Raw genomic sequence first — 18,475 nt, forward strand, 5'->3', positions numbered from 1 at the left:
TGATCTAACAATACTCCTATTTACAAAGTTATTATAGGAAAATTCTTCTTGTGGTAGAATCAAATCCCATCCCTTGGGCTTATCCCCAACTAAACATCTCAGCAAATTACCCAGACTTCTATTTACCACTTCTGTCTATCCATCAGTCTATGGGTGATGTGTAGAACTAAACTTTAAGTCTGTCCTTAACTCTTTCCACAAAGTTCTTCAAAAATACCCCACAAATTTAGTATCTTGGTCATAAACTATACTCCTTGGGAGACCATGTAGTCTCACCACCTCTCTGAAAAATAGATCTGCAATATGTGTACATCATCATGAGTCTTGTGGCATGGAATGAAATGTACCATTTTGGAGAACCTATCAACCACAACAAATACTAAATCATTACCCCTTTTTGCCCTTAGCAATCCAAGAACAAAATCCATACTTATGTCCTCCTATGGCTTTGATGGAACCGACAATGGTTGATATAGTCCAGTATTGTGACTAAATCTCTTGCCCCTTGACATACTTGATAGATTTGTACAAAATTCTTCACATCCTGTGACATTTGAGGCCAAAAATAATGTTCTCTAAGAATTGCAATGGTCTTGTCTCAACCAAAATGTCCAACCATCCCTCCACTGTGTTTATTTTTGATCAAGTTCTCCCTCATAGAACTCCTTGGTATGCATAATTGACTACCCTTGAACAACATACCATCTTGAATCAAATAGTCTATTCACCTAGTTCTATCTATAGCAATAGGTTCTTTACAAGCTTTCTATGCTTTAGCAAAATCAAGATCCTCTGGGTATAGATTCCTAAGTTCATCAAACCCAACCACTTAAACTTGCATTACTGTAAGCAATAACTGTCTGCTACTCAATACATCTACAACCCTATTAGACCTTCCACTTCTATGCTTCAACACAAATGTATAACTCTGCAAGAACTCTACCCACTTCATAAGCCTCTAATTCAATTTACCTTCGATATTTAGTTACTGTAATGCCCGATGATTAGTATACAAGACAAATTCTTTTGGAAATAAATAATGCCTCGATTTCTTTAAGGCTTGAACTATTGCATAGAAATCCTAATCATAAACAAAATACTTCTTCTTTGCATCATTCAATTTTTCACTAAAATATGCAATAGGCTTACCTTCTTGGCTCAATACAGCCCCAATAGCACTATCACTAGCATCACAATCCACCTAGAACACCTTATTGAAATTAGGAAGTGCCAACACAAGTTTTTTTGTTGCCTTTTTCTTTAGCAATTCAAAACTTCTTGTAGCTACTGCAGTCCATTTGAACTCTTTTCTATCCCCCCTTATTGTGTTAGTTAGGGGTGCACATATGCCACTGAAATTCTTAATGAACTTTCTATAAAAACTAACTAGACCATGAAATGATTTCACCTGAGTAGTAGATCTTGGAGTAGGCCTTTCCAATATGGCTTTTACCTTTTTTGGATCCATTTTGAGACCTTTAGGTGATACAAAAAACCCCAAGTAGACTAGCTCTATTTTAGCAAAGCTACACTTTTCAAATTAATCAAAAATTTCTCTTCCCTTAGCCTTTCAAGGACACTACGAATGTGCAATAAATGTTCATCCAAAGTCTTGCTAAAAATTAAAATATCATCCAAATAGACAATAAATTTTTTTACCAAGAACTTCTTAAGTACCTCATTCATAAGCCACATGAAGGTGCTTGGGGCATTTGTCAATCCAAAGGGCATGACTAACCACTCATAGAGACCCTCCTTGATCCTGAATGTACTTTTCCACTCATCTCCTTCTCATATCCCTATCTGGTGATAACCACTCTTGAAATCTATCTTTTTGAAGCTCCACTCAAGCAGTCCATAAGATCATCTATTCTTGGCCAGTACTGTAGGTACTACACATGGACTCGGGCTCTCTCAAATCAAACCCTTCCTCAATAGCTCTTGAACCTATTTGTTTAGCTCCTTAGTTTTAGTAGGAGTTATCCTATGAGCAACCTTGTTAGGTAGACTAGCTCCAGGGATTAAATCTATCTGATGACTAATTTGCCTTACTAGGGGTAACCCTTCTAGAAAATTATAAGAGATGATATCTCCAAATTCACTTAATAGATCTGAAACTTCAAGTGGTATTTCACTACTACCTTCCTTATCTTTTCTAGGAATCAAAGCATAACACATACGTTGATGTTTCATGCCATCTAAAAACTTTCTTCCATCAATAAGACATATCTTAGCACTACTGCATACCTTTTCAACTTCCTTTGTCATGGTCTTTAGTTTGTTGCAAACTCCATCCTTTTTCAGAGAGTATGTGTTTGCATGAGCATCATGTACTGCATGCCTATCAAACTGCCATGTTCTTCTCAACAATAGAAGGTAAACATCCATTGGAATAATGTCATAAAGAACTTCATCATGGTAATTCCATATTTTGAACTTCACCAAACATTGTTCACTTACTAGGACCTTATGATCATCCTTCACCCAAGAAATATGATAGGACTGGGGGTGTTTCTCCCTCTTGAGCTTGAGCTTAGAAACAATCTCCTCTGACACAAAGTTGTCAGTGCTGCCACCATCAATGAACACATCACAACATTTGCCCTCACACTTGCACCTAGTATGAAATAACTCCTCCTTTGTCTAGGTTTAGTCTCACCACTTTGTAAGACCCTTTCATTCACTAGAGTCCTCTTTCTACATCTTCTAAATGTGATGAGTGTGCATCCTCATCTACATGAGCAACCCTACCCTGACCATCAGCTCTCCTATCTATCCTTCCTTGTCCTTGAGGGCATTTAAAGGCACGATAACCTTATTCATTGCAATGAAAATAGGTACCATGGAAGCCTTCTCTTCCTGATCCTTGTCCACATCATCTACCTCTTCCTTTTTGATCTCCAAAGTTTTGATCATGGGAGCCCTTGAAACCCTCATTCTTCTTGTTTCTGCTAGTACCCACATCTTCATTTTTCTTCTAGATTTCATTTCAACCTCTAGATTACCTACCACTACCCCTACCTCCTTGACCATGCCCTCTCTACCTTCCTTCAAACATTTTGTTTAGCTTCTCTTCAACTCACAGGGCAAACTGGTATGCCTCTTCAATGCTAGTCATTCTAACCAGACTCAGCTCCCCCTGAATGCTAGGTCATAATGCACTGAGGTAATGAGCAACCTTCTCCTTATTTACTTTTGCACGCCCTACTCTAATAAGAATTTGATAAAACTCCTCTATATATTATTGGACTGATTTTCCTACTTGCTTTAACCCTTGCATCTTCTTGAACAAATCAAGCTCATACTCAATAGGAATGAATTGCTTCTTTAGTTTGTCAACCATGCAATCCCACCTTGTGATCTTCTCCTTTCCTCTTTTATTTCTTTCCAGTTGAACACCTTGCCACCAGATTTTGGCATGGCCTTTTAGTTTGGCCTTTGCAAACTTAACCCTATTTGGGTCTCTGATATCCTCATACACAAAGTACTCCTCCAATTCATTGATCCAGTGGATCAACTCATCTAGTTTTAGATTTCCTAAAAATAAACCCACATGAATTTTTGGTCTCTTTCAAAACTTAGTAATGGCCCTAAAAATCCTCTCCTCTACCTTATTTAGAACTTCCCCTTCACCTTCCCATTCCTGTCCAATTTCTTCTTCTTCATTGTCTTCCTCACTTTCATCGTCTGCGGCAACATTCATTCCTCTATGGAGCTCCTCCTGCAATGCTTGAACCTACCTTTGGAGGGCTCTAACCTCCTTAGTATTAATATCTCTAGCCCATCCACCTCACTCTCTTTGTGGAGGCATCTTCTTAACTCAAACCCACAACCACATAGTCCTGGTGCAAACTACCTCATAGTTGGCGCTCTGTCTACACACTTAAGAAAACCATCTCTAATACCACTTGATAAGGACACAACCCAACACCAAAATGGACACAATAAGAAAAGGGAAATTTTATTAACTATGAAAATATGCTAGTACAGTTAGTATATAGAAAACATACTCAAAACATGCCCTATGGGCTTACAATAGTATAAATCTAGAGATAATTTCTTCTCACAGTACCTTCTCTCAAGCTCCACTCCAAATTTCCTTTTACAATGATAGAAATGTTCTTAAATAGATCCCAAAGGGATAAGGATTAGTAATACATTCTAGAAATTTCTAGTTGGCATCCACCGCCAAAACATAAGGCTCCAAAAGTCACATTAGATGTCAGCAAAAAAAGAGAAGAATCTAGAAATGGTAGCCGAACTTTCGGGAGGCATAACTTTTGGACCGTAGCTCTGATTGACGAACCGTTTACATTCTTGGAAAGCTCTCATAGTGATATATAGCCCTATGGATGAGCTTTTTCATCCCCTTGTTCAAGGTCATTTAGTGCCTCAAATTTGACTTTGAAGCATTCTTAGGAGGTCTTCAAAAATTGAAAAACTGCAATAACTTTCTAACTGTGGAGCCTTTTGACTTGATTATTTTTCTGCAGTGTTCTAAATTACAACTATAATCATCCATCTTATTTACACCTTCTAACCCACCATAATTATGGCTCAATTATGTAATCCCCTTTTTAAGGCATTTTTACAAATTCCAAGGTGCTTAAATACTCTAACCCAGAACACCAACAATGGAACTGTGAGAGTTGGACCCTTTATTTGACCCAAATGGGTATCCAAAAATGAAAACACATTAAACATAATCTATTTCTACCCACAATTTTTTGGGTGACACATGATTGCCCTTACACCACTGGATGTTGTTGCATCAATAAGGCAGGGAACTAATGTTCCCATTAGACCCCCATCGAATGAGTATTAGTTTTTTATGACATAATTGTATTGTCAATAGGTAAGGTTTAGGACATCATATTTTTAAATTAATTTAGAGCACTTTAATTTCTTAAATATGATTGGCCACAAAACAATTTTTGGGCCAAGAAATCATTTTTTTGGAATGAAAAATGCATAAAAAAGCCATGTATCGAAATAGAGTCTGTTAGAATGCATTTAATGTAAATCCATGAACAAGTAAGTTTTCGGATTATTATTAATAATTTAAGATCTCAACATATCTTTTTCATTCATAAAAAAAAGCTTTAAAAATCTTGCTAAATATTAATTATTGTGTTTAATTTAGAAGAATATAATTTGCAAAAGTTTAAATCATATTTTAAAATGACATTTAAATTACTTTATATTTTATATATATTTAAGTTGATTAAGATTTTGTTTTAATGATATATTTTTTAATATTAGAATTAATTATATAAGACATGAATGATATTTATGAATTCAAAAACAAAAATTAGAAATCATTTCAATTAATTTATTCTAAATGTTTTATTTTAAAAAAATTAAGAAAATTCATTTGAGAAATATATTATTTTCATTTTAAATAAAATAATTATTATATTAAAATTATAATCTTAATACCTTGAAAAATAGGAAAAAAATTAATTAACTTAGCGACACTATAAAAAATATTTCACTCTAATTATCAAACTCAATAACAATACAATTATTATTGAATTAAAATATAACAATAACTTAAAATTAAAAATATAAATCCTACAAAATATAAAAAATTATTATAGACTTTGTATTTGAGCAAGCTACTTATTATATGTTGTACCAAATAAGGGCACCACGTTTGTTGCAAGCTTTTGTTTCCCAGATGTATAGATCTAGACCACATGTACACCACATAGTAAGAGAACTCTAATGTTGTTGGTTACTACAATTATTTTATTTTAAATTTATTGGATAAGGCTAACATTGTAACTCACTACTAGGCATAGAATTTGATGGGCGAATTGGTTGTTTTAGCACTTTTGTACCATATATGATAGGCTAGAAATTTGTTAGACCGTATGAGTTGATAGGCTAAATTTCTAGAAAACTATCAATGTGGCATCTAAATTTATTACTAAACCATCAATATTTATTATAGGAAACTCAAAATTTTACTTATATACGTAATATGATTTTATAATATATATATATCATAAATCTATCTTATTTTATATTATATATATTTCCATACAAAAATGTTTCTAATTTTAATTTACATATGTCTCTATTTTGATTATTATACATTTATAATAATTCAGATAGAATAAATTTTAAAATTTTAGTTTTAGTCATTTATAATATTAATATTTAATAAATTATTTTTATATTATTTATTATATATTTATATTAATTTTAAAATATGAATTTAGAAACTTGCTAAATATTTTAAATATTACTAATTTAAAGCTACATAAAGAGACATTTTATATGTTACTAATTTATACTTATTGTTTCCTAATTTATAAAATAATTAAATTTAAAAAAATGATAAAATTGACATTCAACATTGTTTTTAGAATGTAAAATGAAAGGTATCAAAATAAGTTACCCATCATGAAAAACCATATGATAGGTAGGGGTGGCCATCAAATTCTCACTACTATTAAAATATTCCAAATTTTCAAGAACTATAATTTTAAATTAAGTTTTCATACAATAGGTTAGGCTTATTTAAATATTTTTATTTCTAATTTAAAATGAAGAAACTTTGTGTGTCAAAAATGGTACAAAATAAACATGATCAACATAAACCACTCATAGCCATGCTATACTGTAATAGATGTTGTTTGATGTAGAAGGCCAATCTCAATTGACAGAGAAATTAATAGATTCATAACAACACAATACATATTCAAAACTCTCAATTCTTGATTCCTCCAAAATTACTTCTACATGGATCTCTAACTCCATTAAATCACAACTACCACAAAAATAGGAAATTTCCAAATTTGGTAGTTTTTAACAATAGGAAAAACATGCCATTTTTGGTAACTTCTAAAAAACCCCGAAAGAAATTTCCAAATTTCAAAGTTATTACAAAGCAATGAAACCAAAAAAATACCTAAGATATTTTTAAAATGAAATTTGAAGGTTAAGATGGAATTTATGGCTCTCGAAACAATAGTCAAAATGGCCCCAACATAGCTGGCTGAGTTGGAATCCACCTCAACTATAGATTTTGAAAAAAAACCTTGAAAAAACTAAGAAACCTAAGAATTGAGTCAAATGTTATGACTCTCCAAACTCCCTGCATCATTCTCCCCTGCTTGAAAAGAACAAAGCTCCTACGAGTTCCAGTCCTCAAACTGCTTCCATTTAGGCTCATCTAGCTTCTGTAACTCCCATTTTGTAATCCAATTGCTATCTATTGGTGCCAACCTTTCCCACTACATGTAATGCCCCACCAAGGGATCCAAAGAATTAACCTATAATTTCACTAAGTTTAGTAGCATTTTTTTTTTCCATGAAAGTAAATACCTCATAAAACTTATGCACAATAACGAAAGCAATAGTAATGTCCATCTGAAATTAAACATAACATACATAACAAATTACATTCTTAAAGATCCCTTTATGTTGGATTACATCTAGAAACATCTATCATACATGAAATAATAATGATAAGTCCAATGTTTATACATTACATTTCAAATACTCAATCATCCACTATACATGTCATACGGTATGACAAGCTCAAAAGAATATTCATACATAGAATAAGGTACATCATCCTATTCTAATCCATGATACATCAAAGTAAAGATAATCACATGATAAACATGATGCATCATCATAGAAGATATATACATCCATCATAAAGATCAACATAATAAACTAAGTGCACGGTTCCTCCCAACTGTTAATAGCATCATTAGACCATCGTGGATCCTAGTCATCCCTCCATGTGTAACATTCCAAATCACCAAAGAGATCATCGATACTAACATAATATGAATGTTACTCCTAATATATACAACATCATATGTAGAAAGTAATCTAACATACACATAAAAACATAAGATAACATCATCTAACATATGCTAATCATCAATGAAAAGGATACATATCCATCATCATGAAGGACACAATAGCCATGATATCTCAATAAATCTCAAAATGATAAGAGTAGAAAATACACTACCACATGACAGTGTGGTACCTAAGTGGTCCACTCCCACCGTGCTGAGGAGATAATCTCAAGTCCCAAACAGGCTATCAAAATCACATAGCATAAATCTCTATAAGTCTAGGAATCCTAAAAGTAAACTAACTCAAAGGTTCCAAACACAAAATCTGACATCTAATCCCAGAGGCACACAATGACATGTAGGAACCTACTATGCAAGCAGAAAAGTCTCATCGCAATTATCACGTACAAGTTACCCTGGTAGTTAGCTAAACTCCACAGGTCCATACTGATTTCATGCGGCCACTAGTATCCTCTCATACTGATGAGGCATACTATGGAATGCAAGGTCGCAACCATGCATCTCACTACTCCCATCCTAGCTTGTACAAGCACTCAAGACATGGGCGAGAACAAAACTCTTATCCTTTTAGGTTCATTTAGTTAGTATTAGGTGTGAATGTTATCACTTATTAATCCAACTTACAATGAGTTACCCTGGCAACCTCTTAGGGCCCTGACCCCCATTGCAAGCCACTTCCTGTCACTACATGCAGATGTCCTACCCTAATGCTCATGGAATTATAAATCTCAAAATCACAAAAGATAATCCATAATAAAATCATCAAATATGCATAAAATCATCAAATCTCCATGAGCTAACATCCATAGAAAATCATGAACACAACAACTCTCTATTGGCAACTGAAGTATCACTGATAATCAAAGTATCCAATGGTTCTCAATAACCAAAATATATCTCAATCATATTGATCGAAGACTCCAAAAATGGTTGAGTCAAAAATTTCACATCATGACATCATGAAGAATAAATCCCCATTTTAGTCCCATCATGGTGACTAGAAAATAATCAAAAATAACTGATCGATGACCAAAATAATGGTTAAGTCAAGTGTCTCACACATAAGAATCTCAACTATAACAATCAGTAATCACATCCAATACATAGAGCATTCCATCACATAACCATGGTTGGGTTTATAAAGATCGAGATTAAAACATCATCATGACATGTCATGTCCCCTTTTCAAATAAATAAAAAATAATAATCTTTGCTAAGGCAGGCAGGCCCAAGAAAGTGAACTTTCAAAAAAAGGGGGTTAATCTTCGGAAACCGTTGGACTAATAAATGAAAATTATTATTAAAATATGTTTCATTAACCTCTCTTGGACATGAGTTACAGTTATGCCCTCTTTTAAGGGGTTTGGAGGCATTTTGGGCAGGGGAGAGAACCTGATTTTGTGGATTTCTTTGTTATTCTTCAGAGGCTGCCAAACCTGTGGAGGAGGAGACCCAAGAACGGGAGTTTGCAAGTTTTCAGGGAGACCCAAAAATGGGAGTTTGTAGGTTTCCAGGAAGGCTAAGGATGGGAGTTTGAATCCATTCCATGTGCATGCTCATACAGAGTTTGCCTTTGTGCTAAACAATGTAGATTTGTGGGTTTTTGGGTGTGTTTTTTGCATGAGTTTGGTGTTTTCAGTTGAGCATTTCATATCAGTTTTGGTTGCTACTGTATTTTAGACTTTAAGCTGTTAAAATAGAGCTGAATATATGTATTGGGATGTGATTAAACTTCTGAGATAGTTTATTAGTGTTTTTGTGGTGTTTTCGAGCATTTTTGTGTTAATTTCGGGAGCCCGATGAGCATAGTTTTTGTCCTACATTTGTGAACTGCTGTGTAAAGGGTATATAGATCTGGAAATTTAATTTTGTAGGCTGTTATGCTGCTGCAATTTCTATAAAAATGTCCATTTTCAGATTTATTAATAATAGGTGAAGCTGTGAAGCTTTTGGCACCATTTCTGGCATACCCGATTTGGGGTTTCTTGAGAAATTTGGAGGATCTTTGTGATATTAGTTGTTTGATCTTAAAGATCTGATTAAAGGTTGGAAATATCATAAAAAAATCAGAAAAGGGACATTTCAGTGGTATCAGAGCCAGAGGTCTCGAGGTCGAGACCAGCGGAGCGTGGTGGGCTGTGATGTCCCCAGAGTGGGCCCCTAACGGAAGGTGACGTAGGTCTGTCCGTGCGGTTTGTCGCTACCACGTGTCCGGGGTCCTCGCCAACGAGGCTATCCTGGGGTTGCCCCCTTAACGCGGGGAGGTTCCATTTACTAATAGTCTAGGCTTTTGGTGTAACAGTTACTAACTTGGTATCAGAGCCATGATCTTGCCAGCCTGAGGGTTTGTAGAAGTTGCAGGTCAGTTTTGACAACTACCCAGATCTTGCATTTCAGTTTTTAGAACTACCCAAATCTTGCATGTCATAATTTATAGTTGCATGTTGCTTTTAATCAGCTGCATGTCAAAATTTATGGTTGCATGCTACTTCTAATCATTTTCATGTTAGTTCTTGGTGAATTTGGTGGTTGTAGAAGTTTGCACGTCAGTTTTGACAACTACCCAGATCTTGCATGTTAGTTTTGACAACTACCCAGATCTTGCATGTCAGTTTTGACAACTACCCAGATCTTGCATGTCATAATTTTTTGGTTGCATGTTGCTTCTAATTAGTTGCATGTCCAAATCTATGGTTGCATGCTACTTCTAATCATTTGCATGTTAGTTCTTGGTGTTTGAAGAAGTTATATCCTATTGGGGTTACACTCTACTTTATCCAGAATGGACAGGTATAGTACAGAGTCTTAGAGGACACGATCTTGGACAATTGATAGCCAGAGTCAAAACGGTAGAAAGAATGGTTATTTAGACATTCGAGATAAACTTATGAAAATAAGCCATGACATGTCTAAACAGTTGGTTGAGCACCACCGTATAATGAATGACATGTTATCTGACCTAGCTAAGGTGGATAAGTTGACTGGATTTCTATTTGGCAGATTTTCTCATAGGAAAGATGACACAATTCCCAAGAACTTGCATGAGGAGTTTGAGAAACTAGCTGATAGCCAAGTAGAGGTCTCAGATTCTACTCTGCCACAGGAGGTGGTGGGAAAGGATATTACACAGATTGATAGTAACGGTCAACTTGATACTCAAATTGAGATAATTGTTTACAGGTTGTCAAAGGGTGATGCCACAAGTATTCAGGATGGTATAGTTACAACAGGTAGTGACTACAGTGTAGTGGGTTCAGATGATGATTATGAGGATGTTGTTGTGCAGGATGGTGAGATACCTGGTAGGGATGAGCAGACATTGATCATTCATGAATTTGCTGAGAAAGAGCACCGGGCACAGTTAGATGCTTCATCACATGAGGTTGAGGCTGGTAGTACTTCACATGATTTGTCCAGCCAGCTGAAGGTGAACAAAGATAGTATTGTGACTTCATTATCTCATCATAACATGTATGTGGAGTTAGTTGGTATTGGTCATATTACTCAGGTGAGGAGTTTGCTTGAGTTACCAGTTGATTCTAGTTTACGGATATGGACTCAAGATTGTTATATTGGCGTTTGGGATTTAGTTGACTGGAGATCTTTAACACTTTTTGGTAGCAGTGTTTGTTTGGGTGCTATCATGGATTTGATTAGCAGGTTACATGGTGTTGTCTTTTCCTATGGTAGTATCTTATCCGATGTTGGTATTAGTTTTTATACACCAATGCTGGGCTTTGTTCATATATCCATTCGACCATACTTGCTAGAATATGTTGATGATATTTCATATTTGGCAGTGTGTATAGATGAGTCCCAGGATCATATTGGCATTGATGACATCCAGGAGGATGCAGTGGGTAGTTTTGAAGACTTAGTTTCCTTGGGTATAGAGGAGTTGGACAGCAATGCTAATGTTTTTGATACTCCGTATGTTGATATGAGCTTTAGATTTGATTCACAGGATATGGATGGTAATACTCTAGAGACTAGTAACTTTGAGGATACTCCTTTAGACAATGCACCAGAGGAGGTTTGTAGGAGAAATTCAAGCCAGTGCCATCATGTGTCTAATCAGTTAAGAGTTAGTGATTGAGACATTGCTATCACTTGCCAGCATTTCGATGCTGCTCGTCAGTTGTTAGCAGTTTATGGATGGGGTTCTCCTACTAGTGATGAGCAGGAAGGCAATTATCTTTCCTTGACAGAGATCCACTCTTTATGGGAGGCTATTCAAATTTTGAGATAGAATTATATGTAGTTGTTAGCCGACAGAGATTATCTTATGGAGTGGGGTAATACAACATATGATGCATTGTTGGCCAAGGAAGATGAGGTGAGTGAGCTTACTAAGCAGCTTGAGGTGACTTCTGGGATTCTTGAGAGTACACGGTTGGCTTTCAAGGAGTCACAGTTTCATTTGGCTAAGGTGACCATGGAGTTAGAGCGACTACAGTCTTTACCTGATTATATACAGTCACAAGCTATGGTGTTTGGTGATCTGAGGATGTCCATGGCCGAGATTGTCAGAGACAGTGGAGATGCGGATGCATACATCTTTGATACTAACATTGGCATATCAAGTTCATTCCCACTAGAGTCAGGTTTAGTTGAGTTGGGTATTGTAGTAGATTATTGTATGCCTAACAAGGTGGTGGCCTCTAGTACTAAAGGCACGAAGACTAGAGATGTATCAAAGACCATGTGTGATGTTGGTGAGTTGGCAGTTGGCATGGTTCCTGCTAGTAATACTACTCCCTTGGTGATATCTTTGGAGGTAGTAGTTAGTTCCAACATGGTTAATGATCAATTGTAGTTAGTTTCATTTGGATTATAGTCTGAGCCACTGACTAATATTGGTGCATTCTATTGGCATTACACTATGAGGTACGCTCATCAATTTACCTTTGATGACCATGTTGATGAGATGATGATACAGAGATGTACTTTGGTTCCTAGTGCTTATCATCAGTTATGGGATAGTTTGATGCCTCAAGATGAGAGTTGTGATGGGCATGACATGGTGATAGGTTTTGTAGTTGACAGCTTGATAATATGTGACTTAGAGCAGGAGTTTGGGAATGATGCTTCAGTGGGTGTTGTTATTGATTCTACTCCTTTGGCTATGACATCTCCTGACTTAGCTAGTGATCAGTCACAGTGGGTTGTATCACTTGTTCATGGTGAGCTATTGACTGAGGTTGGTTTTTTTAATCAACATTATATTGCAAGGTATGTACATCAGTTAGCATTTGATCCTTGTGTTGGGGAGTTGATGGGAGGAAAATTTGGTTTGGGTTCCAATTCTTGCTATTTATCTTGTGATGGATTTTCACCATCTGGGGTGCATGGTAGTTATGGTTATGAGATAGTGGTCGGTGATCTACAGAGTTGTGTTGACTACAAGCATTGTATAGTGTGTGGATTCTCCATATTTGGTATAGTTTCATTCAGGAGCATTCACCATTGTTGCAAAGTTGGATTGTACATTCCGTATAGGCCAGTGGAATGCATTGATGGTATTTACAGTGTTGGTAGTCCACTTTACTTGGGTCCTGATGTTTTAAGAGTTTGTGCCTCATGGGTTTTTGATTGTGGTAGTGGTGATTTTGGAGTTTGGTTGAGCTATAATTGTCAGTTTGATTATGGATTCCTCTTGGTCATATTGCAGAGGATATTGCAGGAGCCTATGTTAATTGGTAGTAGTAGAGTTCATGACTACATTTGGGATCCAGGTGGATTGATTGGTTTATTGTTCAGCCATTTCTTGAGGACAAGCAATGTTTGGGAGGGGAGGACTTGTCATGTCCCCTTTTCAAATAAATAAAAAATAATAATCTTTGCTAAGGCAGGCAGGCCCAAGAAAGTGAACTTTCAAAAAAAGGGGGTTAATCTTTGGAAACCGTTGGACTAATAAATGAAAATTATTATTAAAATATGTTTCATTAACCTCTCTTGGACGTGAGTTACAGTTATGCCCTCTTTTAAGGGGTTTGGAGGCATTTTGGGCAGGGGAGAGAACTTGATTTTGCGGATTTCTTTGTTATTCTTCAAAGGCTGCCAAACCTGTGGAGGAGGAGACCCAAGAACGGGAGTTTGCAGGTTTCCAAGGAGACCCAAGAATGGGAGTTTGCAGGTTTCTAGGAAGGATAAGGATGCGAGTTTGAAGCCATTCCATGTGCATGCTCATACAGAGTTTTCCTTTGTGCTAAACAGTGTAGATTTGTGGGTTTTTGGGTGTGTTTTTTGCATGAGTTTGGTGTTTTCAGTTGAGCATTTCATATCAGTTTTGGTTGCTGCTGTATTTCAGACTTTAAGCTATTAAAATAGAGCTGAATATATGTATTGGGACGTGATTAAACTTTTGAGATAGTTTATTAGTGTTTTTGTGGTGTTTTTGAGCATTTTTGTGTTAATTTCGGGAGCCCGATGAGCATAGTTTTTGTCCTACATTTGTGAGCTGTTGTGTAAAGGCTATATAGATCTGAAAATTTCATTTTGTAGGCTGTTATGCTGCTGAAATTTCTATAAAAATGTCCATTTTTAGATTTATTAATAATAGGTGAAGCTGTGAAGCTTTTGGCACCATTTCTGGCATACCCGATTTGGGGTTTCTTGAGAAATTTGGAAGATCTTTGTGATATTAGTTGTTTGATCTTAAAGATCTGATTAAAGGTTGGAAATATCATACAAAAATTAGAAAAGGGACATTTCATGACATCACAATCACATAATCTCCAAGCCTCTGGTAGATGTCCTATACTGGTCAACACTAGTCAACCCAAAACCCAAAACAATAGTATAAAGAATACACAATGCAAACACATGTTTTGGTTTTGCTAAATTTACAACTTGAATTTAAATGTAGAGATCTCAGTTTACGTTTCCAAGTTTGGAGAATGAATGAAGGAACATTTTGTACAATTTTCCTAAATCATATATTATTTTGGATGGATAAAGGTTTTCCTTTATAAGTCTAAAACCCTATTTTCCAATTATAATATTTTGTTGAAATCGTTTCCCATCAAACTACCAACTAATTTCATATATATACATTTTTTATAATTAAAAACTATTAATTAACCTTAATATTATAAAATAATTGCTCATCATAAAAGATGAACCCTTAATTCTTTTATCAAATAATAATAATTCAAATTTATTAATAACATATTTACATATTACATACATACATACATACATACATACATACATACATACATACATACATACATACATACATACATACATACATACATACATATATATATATATATATACATACATATATAAATATATAAATAATTATTATCACATTTTATAAAATTGAATTAATAATTTCGATTTATATCATATAACATATGAAAATTTAATAACAATAAAAGTCGAATTTCATAGCTTACGTTCTTTCCTTTTAACAAAATGGAGCCGAATCATAAATTCCATCGTATCAATGACTTTGACCAAAGTGACATCTGCCGCAGGTACCCTGCTTACGCAAGTACCCTACGATTGTTGCTTTGATGGCACTGTCACAGGTACACTGCGTAGCAAGTACCCAGTGATCCATTCAAAGGCACGAGTATGAGGTGGTGCAATTCTAGCCCCACCCAATATGTAATTTTTTTTCTATAAATGTTTTAAAAATGTTTTCCCTTCGACGTGAATTCGGAATTTTTAATATAGTTTATTATTGCGATTTGACAATTGACTTTTCTAATTAAGTAAATATATATACATACATACATATATATGTATATATATATACAAATGTATATATGTATATATATATGTGTGTGTGTGTGTTTATATATATATATATATATATAATTATATACAAAATTTATACAGTATATATTTATATGCGAAAATGTAGATCTAAATTATATATTTTTTTTTCACAAAGAATATATATATAATTTTATGAGTTTTCTATAAATATTTACTTTCTAAATTTTTTCAATAATTTTCTAATGAATTTGGCTAAAATTCAACCCTAGCCCCGTATTCTTTTTAGATCCATGCATATAAAAATTCTTAAATAAATTAATCTACCCATATTGAGAATGCACAATAAATTATGAAATTCTTCGAAAGACATATGGAAGACACGAAGAAGATAGGGAATGCATGATGCAAAAATAGCATAAGTAAAATCACAAGAATCTACCCGGATTCTGATGCTAATTCGCTCTTCCTCAGAAACCCGCAGAGCAAGCTCCTCCCTCTTCAGAGTTCTCGAGTCCTCCAATGCTCCAATTTGCACTCCAACCCCTATGTCTAAGCCTGTATGAATGCCTGAATATAAAGAGCTTTTAGGAAACATCTAGAATGCTTCTAGAAATAGCTGGAAGGTGTCACCAACTAAGCATGGGTCTTTTCCAACCTTCAAGATGAGCCATAGGGTTGTAGACACCATGTGCTTAATTGATGCACTAACCCCCGTGTTGTTGACACTTGAGAAATAGAAAAGTGCGTTAACTCTCATGCAAGCTTATAACTCCAATTCACTTTTTATATAATTTCCGTTTAAATATTTATAACTTCCATTTTAATCTTTATCACTTTCATTTTAATTTTTATAACTTTTATTATTAATATTTATTTATTACTTTATTATTATTATTATTATTATTATTAATTTTAATTTCTAATTTTCTTTTATTTAATTCTTGTCCTTCAAGTAATTCTCATTTAATTAAAAATATCAAATAACATGATATTTTATATTAATTTTATCAAATAATTAATTTATTAATTAAATATATTTATTAAGACTTAATTAATAGAAAATTCACCATAGACATCCAAAATAAAATATGAAAACCCATCATAGAGAAAATTACTCAAAATTAGTCTAAAGGGTTAAAAATCACGAATCATGTCATCTGACACATTCGGTGGGTAAAATATCCAGATACTTGTCCTACCTTACTAGGACAATTGGCTTAAAGGTTTGGGATTTGGACTTGAGAATTTATCTCCCTTCTCTTATCATTGAGATAGTATAATAGGGTACGCCCATCCTGGCAATTCAGGGAAGTCAATACCCAGTACCTGCAACATGCAAAAAAACCATGCATGTACATACAATATATAATGCTAAGCTAAACAGACAATGACAGGAAGTGGTGCATCGTGTAGATACCGACTATGCAGGTGACTACGACTCCTTTCCTTAACCACATCAGAAATGCCATACAATAAGAAAACACACACACCATACACATACAAGTATGGGGTATGTATCCATAATAAAACACATAAGATAATAACCATCTAACTAATCATCAACAATAGCTAAAAACAATATAATGATCATCATGTATGCATGAAATGTAAAGTCTAAATGATCTCTTCATATACGAACTGAATCCATAACATAATGTCTGATAGTCTCAAAACAATACCACTAATCCATCACATAAAACTAGTCCATCATAGTCTAATAATAACAACAATAATGTCCAAAAAAGATGTGAACAAGGGTAGGCACTACACTACACAAGATGTCTATTGTAGTCACCTTGGCGAGTCTGAATAGTCAGCTCATCTAGAATCTATGCAACTGTTTCTCTCTTTTTGATGGGTATGGTGTGTTTGTAGTCTACTTCATCCTCTTTTTCAACATAGCTATCATCACCATGGAAAACATACATATCAGAAATATTAAACACAAGAGATATATCAAGACCACTTGGGAGCTCTACCTAATATATATTATCATTAATCTTGTTCAAAATCTTGCAGGGCCCAATTTTCTTATACTTTAATTTATGATAAGTCCTAGTAGGAAACCTCTCCTTTCTGAGATAAACCATCAATAGATCCACTCCATTAAAAATTTGATACCTTTGAGTAGCATCTATAGAAACTTTGTATTGCTCATTGTTGTCCTACAACTTTTTTCGTACATCTTCCTACAACTAGTGGAGCTGCTCTGCAAAGGCTTCTCCATCATCACTGACTCTATCACCCAAAGGAAGTTGCACTAAATCAAGAGCAACTTGAAATGGTGACTTACTAGTTGACCTATTCACTGAACTATTATAAGAAAAATCTTCTTGAGGCAATACCAAATCCCATTGTTTGGGCTTCTCTCCAACAATATAGTGCAACAAATTACCCAAACTATGATTGACAACTTCTGCTTGTCCATCTGTTTGTGGATGGTAAGCACTACTAAGCTACAATTTTGTTCCCATTTTCTTCCATAACCTCTGCTAGAAATGACTCAAGAACTTAGTATCTCAATTAGAGGTGATTATTTTTGGAACCCCATCTAATCTAACTATCTCAGAAAAGAATAACTTGGCCACTCTAGTAGCATCACTAGTTTTCTTACAAGCAATGAAATGGACCATTTTTGAGAATTTTTCCATAACTACAAAGACAAAGTCATTACCTCACTGTGTCTGTGGAAATCCCAATACAAAATCCATTCTCAAGTTTTTCAATAGTCTGACTAGTACTGGTAATGGCATGTACAATCTAGTGTTTTGGGAGTGGCCTTTGGCTACTTGATAAATATGACACCTATTTACAAACCTAGTGATATCTCACTTCATCTTTGGCCAATAGAACTTATCTATCACCAAAGCTATTATTTTATCCTTCTCAAAATGCCC

The sequence above is a fragment of the Cupressus sempervirens genome, chromosome 4, assembly GCF_028749045.1.
Source record: "Cupressus sempervirens isolate cs-2001-9-10 chromosome 4, ASM2874904v1, whole genome shotgun sequence".
Classification (NCBI taxonomy): Eukaryota; Viridiplantae; Streptophyta; class Pinopsida; order Cupressales; family Cupressaceae; genus Cupressus; species Cupressus sempervirens.